At 32.5% G+C, this 15,262-nt stretch overlaps 1 long non-coding RNA gene across 1 annotated transcript; it reads right to left on the reverse strand.

The window, feature by feature from the left end:
• Positions 1-3,592: 3,592 nt before the first annotated feature.
• Positions 3,593-10,408, reverse strand: LOC117340023. The gene is made up of 4 exons (XR_004535354.1): positions 10,236-10,408; positions 6,885-7,118; positions 5,283-5,459; positions 3,593-4,479 (listed from the first exon to the last, which is right to left on the reverse strand). It is a non-coding gene; the product is annotated as an uncharacterized LOC117340023 (long non-coding RNA).
• Positions 10,409-15,262: the final 4,854 nt, after the last annotated feature.

The following is a 15,262-nucleotide window of genomic DNA, read 5'->3' on the forward strand; positions in this document are numbered from 1 at the left end:
GTTACGTTATGTGCATATAAAATACGGAATGCCGATCGGTTGGAGAATGCATGATTGAATGACAAATAATCGATTTACTTGGATATTTATGTATAAGTTTGCAATGTGACACTTATGAGTGAAGACATCGCTAATTGTTTGTGTTTAAAATTGGTCCGCTTGTTTTATAGTTCCGTAAAATTTACTCACAGACCGCTGATTTCAATGGCGGCGAAGATTATCAGAGACGACTACCGAAATGTTTTACCGGAGTGATTAAATGTCATGGCTTCTAAATACACCTTTTATCTATCAAATTGGTCTGATTATTAATTAACCCCATGATCGGGAGTGACAACACACGCTATCGTTATCCCTATTGTCAGTAAGGGCATCTAGGGGAGAAGTGTGAAATCTTGCCGCGGGGGTCACGACCAACACCTGTCCAGTGGTCAGTACAGGTAAACTTTTGTTCGAATCATGAGATGTCAATTACCTATGACATCATAGCTAACGGGCCATGAAAAAAGTTCGATACATCGAAAACTTCGATTTATAAAAATTCGAATCATGCATAGGTTCGTTAGTAGCGTTATATAGTAAGGAAATTCGGGACCAAGCAAAAAGTTCGATACAGCGAGAAATTCGAATCAACGAAGTTCGAATCATCGAGGTTTGACTGTATATAAATTGATATGAATATACATGTATATAAATTGATATGAATATACATGTATATAAATTGATATGAATATATAAATTGATATGAATATATAAATTGATATGAATATATTTCTAATTGAAATGAATATATAAATCGATATGAATATCCATGTATATGAATTGATATGAATATATAAATTGATATGAATATATATTTTTAAATGATATGAATATATATCTTGATATGAATATACATGTATATAAATTGATATACATATATAAACTGACATGAATATATATAAATATTCATAACAAATATTTTTCTATATCCTCATAGAATCGATATAGATTTTTAGAAAATGGCCAGTGAATGATTACCGTCTAGCTATAACATGAGCTTTGGTAATGATGTTACAATTAGTTGTCACTTTGATTTGGTTTTTATATCAAACTATAAAGTTAAATTCGTTCTCAACAGTCTTAATAAAATTTGTAGTACAACACTGTTACTCATTGCACATAATTCCAATAAATGGCTAATGCCAAAAGTAAAATGATATACATATATGTACTTACCAAGTTGATATCCAATATTAAGAAGTTGACATGAGAGTAGAAGTCTCTTTATGATGTTCATGGTTCTCAGAAGGTACCCTATGAATGAGGATTTACCATTCAGAATGACGTTTCACCCACAGCAGTGTTGGCAACTACTCCGGTTGGGAAGATGGCTTGTTATTGATTACGTTAACAGGTACACACTTGGTTATATACTATGTTTACATGTAAGTCGATTCTTTCTCACGTACATAATTAATGGGTATATTTCTTTAAGTTTCTGGGATAAGTTGTATTGTCAGTTTAATGGGATGAAGTATGTTTTTGGAATAATCTGTAAAGCACCAGTTTTTATCAATCATATTAGTCTGAAATGGTTATTTCGGAATGAAATGAGTTGTTGATTTTATGATCGGTTATCATAGTATCAAAATGTAACCAATGTTAAGATATGTATTTTGGTATTGATAAAACGACGAAGCCCCACCTTCGTCCGCACCTTACATATGTTTATAACATCGTAAGGCTGTTAACGCTTCATGGGCTTCCAGACATAATTATTTCGCTGAAAGTCATTCAATCCTTTCGAAATTCTTCCAAAAAATAACGATATCCTGTTTTCTTAAATCATTTTGTTACACATATTTATCAAAATGCTTTTTTTATGATTAATGTGAAATACTGAAAAAAATGGAAAGAAAACGGTTATGTATGTTTACCAGAAAAAGATCCTTTTGTTTCGAAAGCGACAAAAAATGCTTACGTAATAACCAAACCAGTATTCGAACTCAAAATCGAGTAAAAGAGGCCAAAATATAAGCGGAAAATACTAATTTGAAAGGAGCATCTTAAAGAGTACAAGTAGTAGAAGACCAGATGATCCGGAAGAGTAAACGTCGTCTGCTTCATCCACGACACCCGCAATACCAATCTACGATTAATCGGCTATAACATTTGAACCAGCAACACATGTGCGTTTGAAGATAGCGAATTTATCATAGTTGCTGTAGCTAAGGAGTTTGGGCCTTAAATTAATGTATATAAAGTGCTATCATACGTTTTAGCTGCCACAGAAGTAGTATCCTTGCATTTGCACTAGCAGATGTTAAGTACATGTTCAGACAATGCTAACGTTGAAATATTAGCGGAAGTATAATTAAGCATCCTTAGCGCTACACATTTGTATGTACACCTGTAAAATATGTAAACAGATAAGGGATGATCATGATATTGATCAACACGTTAATGAACTATGGAAGGCACATAGAGCATATGAACGCAAAGCAGTCCGTGTAACAATACATATATAACTAATGAAAATGTATTACTTTTTTATTTGCTTATCACTGCTTTATTTGTATATTAATATATAGACGTTAATATTCGTTGCAGATATAATTTTGCTGGATTTACGGTTATTTAATATAACGCGTAAGTAAATGTTCAACGAATACCTATATAAAAACAATTATACTGAATGTTGTCAAAGCAGTGTAAAATTTGATACCTACGAACTAATTCCGACTGGGACAACTACTGGGCATTAGCACTGGAAAATTTAACATATATTAAGTGTCAGTGTCTAACGAGATGTAAATAAAGGTAAGACGTTTCTTATATTGAGTGTAATAACAGTTCAGTGATCAAGCGTGTAAAATGTATATACGTGTATATATATCGAGCTATATTTGTATTTACATATACACACCTTTGTTCTGGGCAGTTTAGGAATAAGTAAAGCGTCATTTTATGATAAAAGTGTACCCATGTCTCTTCTTTGGTCTTTTAAGAAATATCATGTGACCAATATCAGTTTTAAATCACAGCTTGTTTAATCATAAATTAAGCCATGCTCTCGAGAGTGTAGTTAATTATATGTTTTATAGAAAACTATAGACCACGAGGTTGAGTTATTTCTGACAAACGTATACAATATGTATGCTCAATAATGATAACTCATTGATATTAATAAATAAGGACACTTGGGTCAGTATTTATGTTTAATAATTAGAACACTTTGGTCAACCTTTATATGACACATGGTCAGCCTTTATGTTCTGATAACTATTTTCAATATTAACACCGTGTAATCCTCCATATTAGATATTAATTACATTTGGTCAGACATTTTGTTTAATGTTATGACATGCTATGACACTTTATCTTTCGATGTGTGTTTTGTTACTAAATTCATGTTGTTATTCACTTGGTTGTCCCTCATATAATTCCTAATTGATTGTTGATTAATTTACTAATTCACCAAAAATACCATTTCTCCCCTTGTTTCATGTTCATGTTCTTTATTACTTTAAACCATTTGGTTCATCAGTACAGTGCATATATATACAGTGCAAACAAAAACTCAAAAAACGACACAAACTATATACAGACACAACACTCACAACATATATAGTGTAGACATGTCACATTACAATTACCTACAATCACATCTATTATATAAATATTACATCTATTATTCTCACATCACATTCAAATGTTACTCTAGGAATTTATATATATATATATATACATTTATTTATCATTCTCACAGTATATATATTATGATACAATATTCTCAAAACATTTATCTAACATTCTATCATTCTCACATTACAGCGATTTATTATTCACATTACCTTTATCTATCATTCTCACATTGCATTTATGTAATTTTTCCCATTCCATTCATCTGCTCATCAAACTATTATTCTACGGTACATCTATATACCGTCCGAACATCTTGCCATGTCGATAATGGGTCATTTACATCGTCCAAATTCTGTCACTTTATTACATGGATGATGTTACAGTATCTTTTCTATTCAGTCGCACTCACATAAGCTTTTTATGGTCATGTGATATTATCTCGATGCTAAACAAGAATACACAGATACGTTAAATGCCTGACAAATTCACGATCACTGTTTGCTATTTAATTTTTAATCAATTGCTTGTTGTTCAAGTTTAACCCCTTCCAGTCTAAGAAAAATCCATTGAATTCAATGCCAAAAAACAAACAAAACGGTCTGTATGTCTTGATACAAGCTCTACGAAAGTGCGCTTATGCAGATAACTACATAATTTCGCATATGAACAGAATTACAGAATTACAAGGAATATCAACCAATTGTCTCCAGTACAGTGCCACACATTTCTCGTCACGGAAGAAGCCATTCGGCTCACCAGCTCTCCAATTGGTTGATACTTTAGCGCCGGTACTCCATAGAAATGCTCCCTCAGTTTGATTATACATTGCGCCTACATAGAAGGGTATGTAAGCTGAAAGAAGAAACGAAAAAAATCAGGAAAAAATGCATTTAATAGTCTGTCTATATAGAGATAAGGTGTGTGTGTGTGTGTGTGTGTGTCTGTGTGTGTGTGTGTGTGTGTGTGTTTATGTGTGGGGGTGGGTGGGATGTCTACATACAAAAACGGGGAAAAACCAATGGACGGAAATAATTATGTATCTTAAATTCAAATCAGTAAGCTTCGTGAGTAACTTTTCTGCTTTGTAGAACTGACTGTGCCTGCAGTATAGTTGTACATATTGAACCACATGTACTGATATTTCTATTTATAGACTGCTCTACATTATAATGGACCTATTCCTGTTCTGGACATTTCCCTTTTGAATATATACATGAATATTGCTGACGCAATCAGTTATAAAGATTCACATATGTCACTTGATATTTTAAGTCACTATATTTGATATCAAGTATGTATGATTCAGGTGGTGTTACAGTAGAGCATCCGGAATTTTCCGATTTTACAAACGGGGAAAAAGACACTTCTTAAAAACAATTTAGGTATTATTATAAACGAGGCGAATATTTTGTTTTGGTCAATGGCGAAAATAACCTTTGGCGAAAATTACCGGGTATACAGTATTATATATGGACTACTTCATGCTCTAATGTCTTAATGTGAACATTTTTTTTAAATTAAAGAAATGCGAAACAAGTTATATCAACTTATACTAATAACGCTTGTTTGCCCTAGTGGAAGCCCACAAGGGAGTCTTATAAAGGTTTCATTGTTTGTCCTATATCCGTCGTAGTTTTTGAACTGCACATACATACTGTAGTAGTCAGGTAGAGCTGTGGCGTAGTTTATCTTCCCATCTGTATCCAGGACGGCCAGCCTGGCACCTAGGGTGCCACAGAAGGCCTCCGCGTCAGGCTGTGTTAATGACATGTTTCCAACCACCCTGATGTACCATCCCAATTGCGCATTATAGATGAAGCCATCAAACTGGCCTATAATGAAAACAGCATGAACGAGATATTTGTTTTATCCGATCTAAGTTTTATATCTTCCTTGCCGCAAAAACAAACAAGGAAATCGATACTATGCCTTTCTTTCGAAATTATAAATACAAAATAAAATCTATTCAATGTACCTGAACTAAATGATATTTTTCAAAGTCTTCATCGAAGGTCTTGTAAAATGCATATACATTAAGAGAAAATTTTAGGTTTCGGAAATGTCTTTCATCTAAAGTCTAAAAGATGTTTTAATTCCTACACATAACTGCAGAGTCGCTTACTTTTTTACTTCCCTATTGGAAAGATTACTCGATTTACATACAGCTTACAAGTTTAATTATCTAAAAAGTGGAAATATTATCCTTTATTTTTTATACACACAAATTGTTCCCTCCGCAGTAAAAACGAGAGAGAGAAACATAATTTTTTTATTATTAAAAGTTTCTAAAAGGATGAAATTTAGTCTGTTGGGGATTAGTCGGGACCTACATACTACATACATACTACATAGGCAAAGGGGCTCAACTGTCATAAAACATGTACACAAGTTCGTTGTGTGGTGAAAACATCAAGGAAGTTTCGGATAAAATCGTACCAACATGATATTTATTTTACAGTCATAACTAAAAGAGGCACACAACAAAAATAGGCTCAGGTCCACAACTAAATAAAAAACGGACAGACCGTCAGACAATATATTTCCGGTTTACCTACTAGTACTTTATTATAGGTCTTTAAAAATAGGGAACCTCCTTCGTAATTAGCCAATGACAGCAAACGAAAAGAGGGGGATATTTACGTTAACTTAAAGAGTGGCAGCATCAATCGTACATGGATCAAAATAATAGACCATAAAGACTTTGATGTTTTGAGATCTTCCTCAGAATAATACCTTCTTACATGTTACTTCGCAGGCAATAATTGAATATATTTTGTCTTTCAAACTACCATGAAACTAGGAAAGCTTTCTTAACTGCATAGCAGTGACGTTTTTATACAAAAGCCCAGTCTATATGTGTTGACCATTGTAATATATTATCGTTGTACTTAATATACATATAGGTAAGATAAAGCAGGGGATATATAGTAAATTATAGACAAACTAACCGAAATTTAAGTTTAACGCCACCTGGTGTATATCAGTCAAAGCAAACTATTGACTACATTTACAAATGTTTGCCATTATAAAATAAAATAATAATAATAACAAAAACAAAAAACAAAAAACAAAAAAAACAAAAAAACAAAAACAAAAACAAACAAATAAACAAACAAAAGAAATGTTTATGAAGGTGTCAAATGTCATCATTACGCTTCTGTTAACAACCAAAAGAACTAATGACTCCAGCAATGTAAAATAAACTATGTTAATAGCACGTTGCTGACAAATGCAAATAAAATACTTTGAAAACGTACGGTGCCAAAGACGATTTCCCGGTTGTGACGTAATAATCGTTTTGCTATGAAGACAAATACATTCCCCGGTCACGTTGTTGTATGTAGCTGCCTTGCATGTCACTGTGATCGAGCAGACGGCGAGACAAGTGAGCGGTGAGGCCTCGGTAGTGGTCAACAACTGTGGCCTGTACACATTGTTAGCTCCAGTTTCATCTTCAAACCAGCTGATGGTTCTAGTTGACAGCCCTATAACTGAAATAAGAGGAACAGCTAGCCTTAATGAATTTGCTTTTCAATCAGATAATTTATGATGCTTTACTACCTCTCTATTTTCCATATCTCCTTCACGGAAATGCCAGAGACATGAGGATAAGGGGCATACACACATGTATGTTTGACGATGATGTTGATGATGATGATGAACTAGAAGTCACCATGACTGTCGTTTGTCAGTGTTAACATCTGAGTGACTTTGACGCTTGAAAGAACAACATTCACTTTCATTACAAATGGATGAAAAGTCACACAAATATTGGTATCAGATTTACAGATTCGTAAAATAGTGTTAAATTATTAATAATGATTTATTATATGGATAAATATACTGATTTTGACAACAGACAACGATATTATTTTAATCAGCAACGTGCTACTTTTAATCGATAAAAATGTCGAACAATCAAAAGTAACTACTCTCTTATGAATTGACTCCTACTTCATACATTATCAGATATGAAAGATATGTTTTACAATTTTGTTCTGTCGAATATCCCTTTGAAAATGATCTCCTTATTTTTGTTATGTGCACTAAAGCAAAACCATATTTAAACGGTTATTTTTCCTCATACCAGTGCTTTGACAGCATATGATAATGCATTCTTGTAAACGACAGCTGGTCTAGATCCGGGAAATGTGAATTGTAAATTGCCAATCGTGTCGATTTTATCGTCTGCATCAACCAGTAAACCGGTTAAAGGTTAAGAGTAAAAAAACTTAAACAGGTAAAACAAACTTAGGTAAAAAAAAAAGTCAAGCAATGTGATAACTTTTTCCTAAATATTTTTCACTATTATCGATGTTAACTGATTTCATTTGCATTTTGGTAATCCCTTATATTATATGACGTATTACCAGGAATGCATATAAGTAGTAGCATGTACTTACCCAGCTGGTAAAAAATGTTTAAAAGATGTAACGTTGGTAGAAATTGCCTTGTGATGTCCATGATATCGAGTGAAATCAGGGAACGAAGATGTACACTTTACTTAAGAAACTGAGATCGAAATGAATGCAGACTGATAATCTAGTGAGAGATATTGTTTAAACAAAGATTCGTTACTTATTGATCAAAGTTTAAATATATCAATGGTAAAGAGGAATGGTATCTTAGTGTTCTGATACTCAAGTGATATTTACACCCCTTGATCAATTTCCGCTTCACAATGAAAGCTGGGTGTCCGCAGGACGTAATTGAAACCATCTGGATCCGTGCATATTTACATTTATATTCATTGCATGTGAAGTGTTTCTAATAAAGAAATTGAAATTGATTTTACCATTCTGTGTGAAACTAAATGTATATTTTCTATATAATCTTCTCTTAGGGCTAATATGGTAGCTTTGTTTTCTTCTGTTCCGATAGTTATGAAAATATAATCAATTTATGTCATCCCAGTAATACGGTCATTAAGCATGAACTGTTTTAGATTATTGATGAATCATACAGTGAATTGCTATATAATAAAAAGATTAAACCAATCGAAATACACTCTCAACTTATTAAACATATTTTAACATTTACAAATATTATTACTTCATTAACATCTGTCTTATGGTGATTTTCGCTGATTTGCCTATGAATATGATCCCGAGATATCTGTACACTTTTTATGACTAAAAGTAGTTTACACTGGACGTGGTTTTGAAGGTTGGGAAATGGATATGTAACTTACCTAAAGGATGTATTCATGTTTATTTGGCCGTTGATTTGATGTTTTAAATCGTATAGCCCGCGGGAAATTTACAGAAAAATAAGGTAGTAGTAATATTCTGATATTTAGATTATAACTCAGAAATGGTATCAAATTGGATAAATGTTCATCTTAACACTGACAGCCTTTTACTTTTATAACCTCTTTTTTATCCTTTTTTTTAGGGGGGGGGGGGGGGGGGGGGGGATTCCCGATTCGGACGAAAAAAAATGTACCCTGGTCAACAAACATAGTCGATGTTAACTGATTTCATTTGCATTTTGGTAATCCCTTATATTATATGACGTATTACCAGGAATGCATATAAGTAGTATCATGTACTTACCCAGCTGGTAAAAAATGTTTAAAAGATGTAACGTTGGTAGAAAGTGCCTTGTAATGTCCATGATATCGAGTGAAATCAGGAAACGAAGATGTACACTTTACGTAAGAAACTGAGATCGAAATGAATGCAGCCTGGTAATCTAGTGAGAGATATTGTTTAACCAAAGATTCGTTACTTATTGATCAAAGTTTAAATATATCAATGGTAAAGAGGAATGGTATCTTAGTGTTCTGATACTCAAGTGATATTTACATCCCTTGATCAATTCCAGCTTCACAATGAAAGCTGGGTGTCCGCAGGACGTGAATGAAACCATCTGGATCCGTGCATATTTACATTATATTCATTGCATGTGAAGTGTATCTTATAAAGAAATTGAAATTGATTTTACCATTCTGTGTGAAACTAAATGTATATTTTCTATATAATCTTCTAGATCTCTTAGGGCTAATATGGTAGCTTTGTTTTCTTCTGTTCCGATAGTTATGAAAATATAATCAATTTATGTCATCCCAGTAATACGCTCATTAAGCATGAACTGTTTTAGATTATTGATGAATCATACAGTGAATTGCAATATAATAAAAAGATTAAACCAATCGAAATATACTCTCAACTTATTAAACATATTTTAGCATTTAAAAATATTATTACTTCATTAACATCTGTCTTACGGTGATTTTCGCTGATTTGCCTATGAATATGATCCCGAGTTATCTGTACACTTTTTTATGACTAAAAGTAGTTTACACTGGACGGGGTTTTGAAGGTTGGGAAATGGATATGTAACTTACCTAAAGGATGTATTCATGTTTATTTGGCCGTTGATTTGATGTTTTAAATCGTATAGCCCGCGGGAAATTTACAGAAAAATAAGGTAGTAGTAATATTCTGATATTTAGATTATAACTCAGAAATGGTATCAAATTGGATAAATGTTCATCTTAACACTGACAGCCTTTTACTTTTATAACCTCTTTTTTATCCTTTTTTTTAGGGGGGGGGGGGGGGGGGGGGGGGGGGGATTCCCGATTCGGACGAAAAAAAATGTACCCTGGTCAACAAACCAACTATGTTGGTGTTGGTGGATTATCCCCGGTTTTCCTTCCTCAAAAGACTCTTCTTGTGCTTCTATCCGACCGAACAAGGGTAACTTGTATTCGTTATGCTAATTCAGCTACTGCTATTATAACTAAAAAAAAAAAAAAAAAAAATACGTGCAGACATACAGTACATACCAAAAGTGAAATTCACAATGATATTCAGACTTCTTTAAGATAAAGATATAGACCATTTGGGTTGCCTCCCTTATGTCGTTTTAAAAATATTAAGAATCTCCCATTAGCAATACCACTATCCTGTTTGTCTGTCATCAACGTACACCGGTAAATACATAAACATGTACCTAACGTGACATACATTTAAGAATAATTTACCCGACATACATTAGCCAGCCATAGAAGCAACTGAAATTGGCTAAGAAATTAAATATAAAAAAATTATGAGGCCTCCACAATGTTTCCAGTTTTCCACGTGCATGCCATAGATAATATTTGTATAAGAGGTTTATTTCCCACTCTGTGTCCCGCATGTTACTTCAAATTCTTTCCCAAATTTGAGCGAAATCACAATGTAGCGTAGGTTCTATAGATCACAGACGCAGTCAGTAGTTTGCATGACTATTTATTATGGTCGCTGACCAGAAAACCTATTGAATATATAGACACATATAATCACTCACACGTCATTCACTCCATAGTATAAATACATATGTAGACATAAATGGACATACAATGATGTGATATAACGAATGATTAGGATTAAAATTACTATATTTCACATAACATAAAATACTTACCAGGAACATCCAGAGTAAGGTATAAGTAGTGATTCAGGATCTAGCTCTCGACGGTTCCGTGTGTCACCGTCGATGGAATAGGTGAGAATGAGGTAGGGAGACGGCGGTGACTGGTATTTTGGACGGTTGGTCCGTGCCGCACGTGCACATACATACATACATTCCTAACTGCCGATACGCGCGTTATTTTGAATATCATATGTACACCTGGCTACAACAGTATAAACATTACATATTTGCATATACTGTTATCACTCCACTAAATTGTAATTGCGATATTGTCAGTTTCTGTATCTTCGTTAGTATTGTGGGTTTTCCAATTTATTATTGCACTAGTCTATTTCACTTATGAATACATTCACAGTAATTATAAGATTTCTGTTAAATTGGTCTGGTTTCCATCAAGACACTTCGTTCATCAACGATTCGTTCTTACATTTTGGTATATTACTCTCAATACATTTATTAATCATTCTCACAGTTTGTTTATCTATTATTCTCACAACACATTTATCTAACATTCTCATAGTACATATATATATTACTATCACAATACATTTATCTATCATCTCAAATTATTCCAATCGATTAATATTAAATTACATTCATCATTTCCATATAGTATTTATCTATATTTAAAACATAACATTTATCCATCATTCTCACATTACAGCGATTTATTACTCTCATTACATTATGCTATCATTTTCACATTACATTTATATAATAGTCTGCCATTCCATTCATCTGATCATCAAACAAATATTCTCACACTATATTTATCAATCTCACATTAATCTGTGACCCACATATTTATATATATTTGTCTATTAATGAACTATTCTTTTTTTGTTACTCAATCTGATAAACTTTGCTGGCAATTTTTTTGTTGTTATCTGTTTTCATAATAACTTAATTTGAATATACTAGGCTTCAAAGAATAATATTTCTTTATAAGCTTGTTTCTTATATCTTTAAAACATTTACATTTTATGATTAAGTAATGCTCATCTTCAATATTCCGGCTATTGGGTGATGTACATATTCTACGGCATCGTTCAGTATTGTTGTAAAAATACCTACTTCAATATTCAGCTTATGTGACGACATACGAATTTTCGATATTTCTTTCAGATTATGACTGCCTACAGGTTTCGTTAAATATTTCTGAAAACTAAAACCATCATGAATGTGTTTGTATAAAGAACATTTTGTAGATGTATCTATCTTATCTCTACAATCCTTTTGGAACATATATTCTACGTTTAAAAATGTCAAAATGATTATAAACGACGTTGTCACTTTACCATATATTCCCTAACCCCATTCTATATAATTCATCTCGTATACTATCAGATCATTCACTTCCTTTCTCAAGCTCTTCTTGGTAACAAGCGTTTAGAATACAGTTATTAGAATTTGTTAATTTAATCAATACTTAAAGATCCTCAATTTCCTTATAATGGTCATTATAAATCTCCATAGTTCCTGATATATCGTACAATTTGCCGTGCAATTTTAAACTCCTAGTAATCTCTCACAAAAACCTAAATGTAGTTTTTCTATCCCTGTCGCTTTATGAAATCACCACACTTCACTGTCGTAGCTTAAAATGCTAGCAACATAAGTATGCAATACATTTAACTGTGTTTCTATATTAAGATTTGTTTTTCTTACATACAATTAGCTACTGAAAAAGTGCTTCTTTTATCCTGTTCATAAATCTTATCCTATGCTTTTCAAAATTTACCATTGAAATTCAATAATATACCCAAATAATAAAAATCGCTCACAGTTTCTAGTTCACATCCATTGTAAAACCATACCTCATCATCTCATACGTAGTTTACCACCGTTTCTATTTTTTTCAGTATTTACAGTTAGGTTCCATTTTTCAGTATACGTAAGTAGTGTATCTAACGTTTTTATGCAAACCTTCTGCGATTTCTGCTAAAATTACCAAATCATCTGCGCACATTAATAAGAATAGATTAATAGCTTGTAATTCAATATTAGGACAATCATTGGTTAAACAACTCATCTCGCAAACATTTACGTACAAGGAAATCATTAAAAATAACATTTCTTCTTGGAATAAACCGTTCTTACAATTGAAAAAAATATGTCATCATATTGTTATATTTTACACAACATTTAACATCATTAACGGATTATAGTTAGCATTTTTCCCTCTTTGATAAGTTTAAACCATAAGTTCAGCCTATTTACAAAGTCGAATGCTTTCCTATAATTAATAAAACAACAGTATAATCTCCTTTTTGGTTTAAGTGTTTTACTTATTAATGACTGAAAAACAGATATAGCGTCAACTGTTGGCATATGTTTCTTAAGCCTAAACTGAACATCACTTATTTTTTTAATATGTACAGGTAAAATCAAGGAGTCTATTATTAAAACGTGAAGTAAAACGTTTTCCCAAGCAAGATTAAAGTGATACATCGGTAGTTATTAGTAAAAGCCTGTCTCCCTTCATAAAAACAGGGACAATGTTAGCTATTGACCATGCAGTTGTTGGATAATTACCAGACTTAAAAACATTAAATAATTCAACAAGGCAACTAAAAGGACATCTTTTCCCTTAATAAAATTTCATTAAGTAGTAGACCATGACCACATGCTTAAGATGTACTATAGATTTAAGGATTTTATTTCTAGTGATATCAGCATCTAACTCTTGAAATGCAGAAATCATTATATGGTTATCATAATCTTTTAAAAACAAATCCGTTACCATTTCATTATCTTCAGGTTCAGTGGAAGATATACCATGAAAATAATTTTACAAAAATGCCTCTTTATCCAAATTGCATTTAACATCGTTATTACTTTTCCTTAATGTTCTATAAAAAAATAATTTGGGTTGTGTTTTCCCAAGTAATTAATCATATTACCTCGTTAAGCTTTATATTCACATTTTAATCTACATTCTGATTTTATGTGTGCTCTTTTTATGAACGAGTAGATTACGATTTTCTCGAGATTTATCTAAATTGAAATTGACCAATGCTTGCTTGTACTCGGAATATAGATTTTTACATGTTTCATTAAACCATAGTTTATTTTTTCCAGATTAACTTTTTAATCAAACCTAGAAGCATACGTACACGTGATAGCACTAAATGGCAATAACAATTCGTTCATTATGTCAGTAAATTTATCAATACATTGTACATTGATCAAAACCTTCTGAACCACCTTCATTACAAATACATGCATTTAATAATTCGGTGTTGTTACTTTCTAGTACCTGCCGTACACTTTCTGTATGTACATCATTCCATTTTATTATCATTATACATTTACTAGTGTCACCACGACTACTGTCTCTAGTCTGAATACCGTTACTTCTAACACGGGTACATGTGATACAGACAGGCGAATGGTCTGTAAAAGAATGAATACTCCAGTATTACATAGTCTATGAGGCTAGTACCTCTACTGTTACAAAAAGTGATATTACCATCTGTATCATCTCTATGTTTACCGTTCACGATTCTCAAAGCAGTAGTTTTACAAAGGGAAAGTAATTGTTTACCAAATTGGTTGGTGAATTGGTCTGAACTGGAACGTTTAGGAAGTTTTGAATCGGGAACGCAGTTGATAATTTTTGATATAGTGTTTGCGGCAACTTCACGAATTATATCATAAAAATATAATCTTAATCACATGCCGTTCTACTATTAAAATCATTTAAATCTTTTTCACATTTCTCGTAAAAAGTGTTATAAATTTGTAGAAAATAACAGGCAAACACATAAGTATCAATGTCATGATTTGATAGCATTCGGGAAAACTTCACTAATACAATATTGTCGTTAATATAACCAATAATGCAACATGGTATGATAATGAAGATCTTATAAGAATTACAATACCACCACCTTTGTCGTGCTGTCTTGGGAAACTAAACCAATCGTAACCATCTAATTCCAAAACATTATCTTTTTTCATCAAATATAGATAAACAACGTCAAATTTACAAATGATATTTACAATTTTTGCAACTCTAATTTTCCACAAATATGATTGAGATTCCCTACACACTATCCTAGTAACTCGTATGGTGGTGATTCAATCTAGGGTTGGAACCTGGCCCAAATGTTGGACTCGTAGAGTTTCCAACACCTTGGTCTGCGGGTAATTGTTCCGGCTACCATGGAATATGGACACCAGCCTGTAATTTATAATGTATGATTCGCCT

Source organism: Pecten maximus, chromosome 12 (genome assembly GCF_902652985.1).
Source record: "Pecten maximus chromosome 12, xPecMax1.1, whole genome shotgun sequence".
Lineage (NCBI taxonomy): Eukaryota > Metazoa > Mollusca > Bivalvia > Pectinida > Pectinidae > Pecten > Pecten maximus.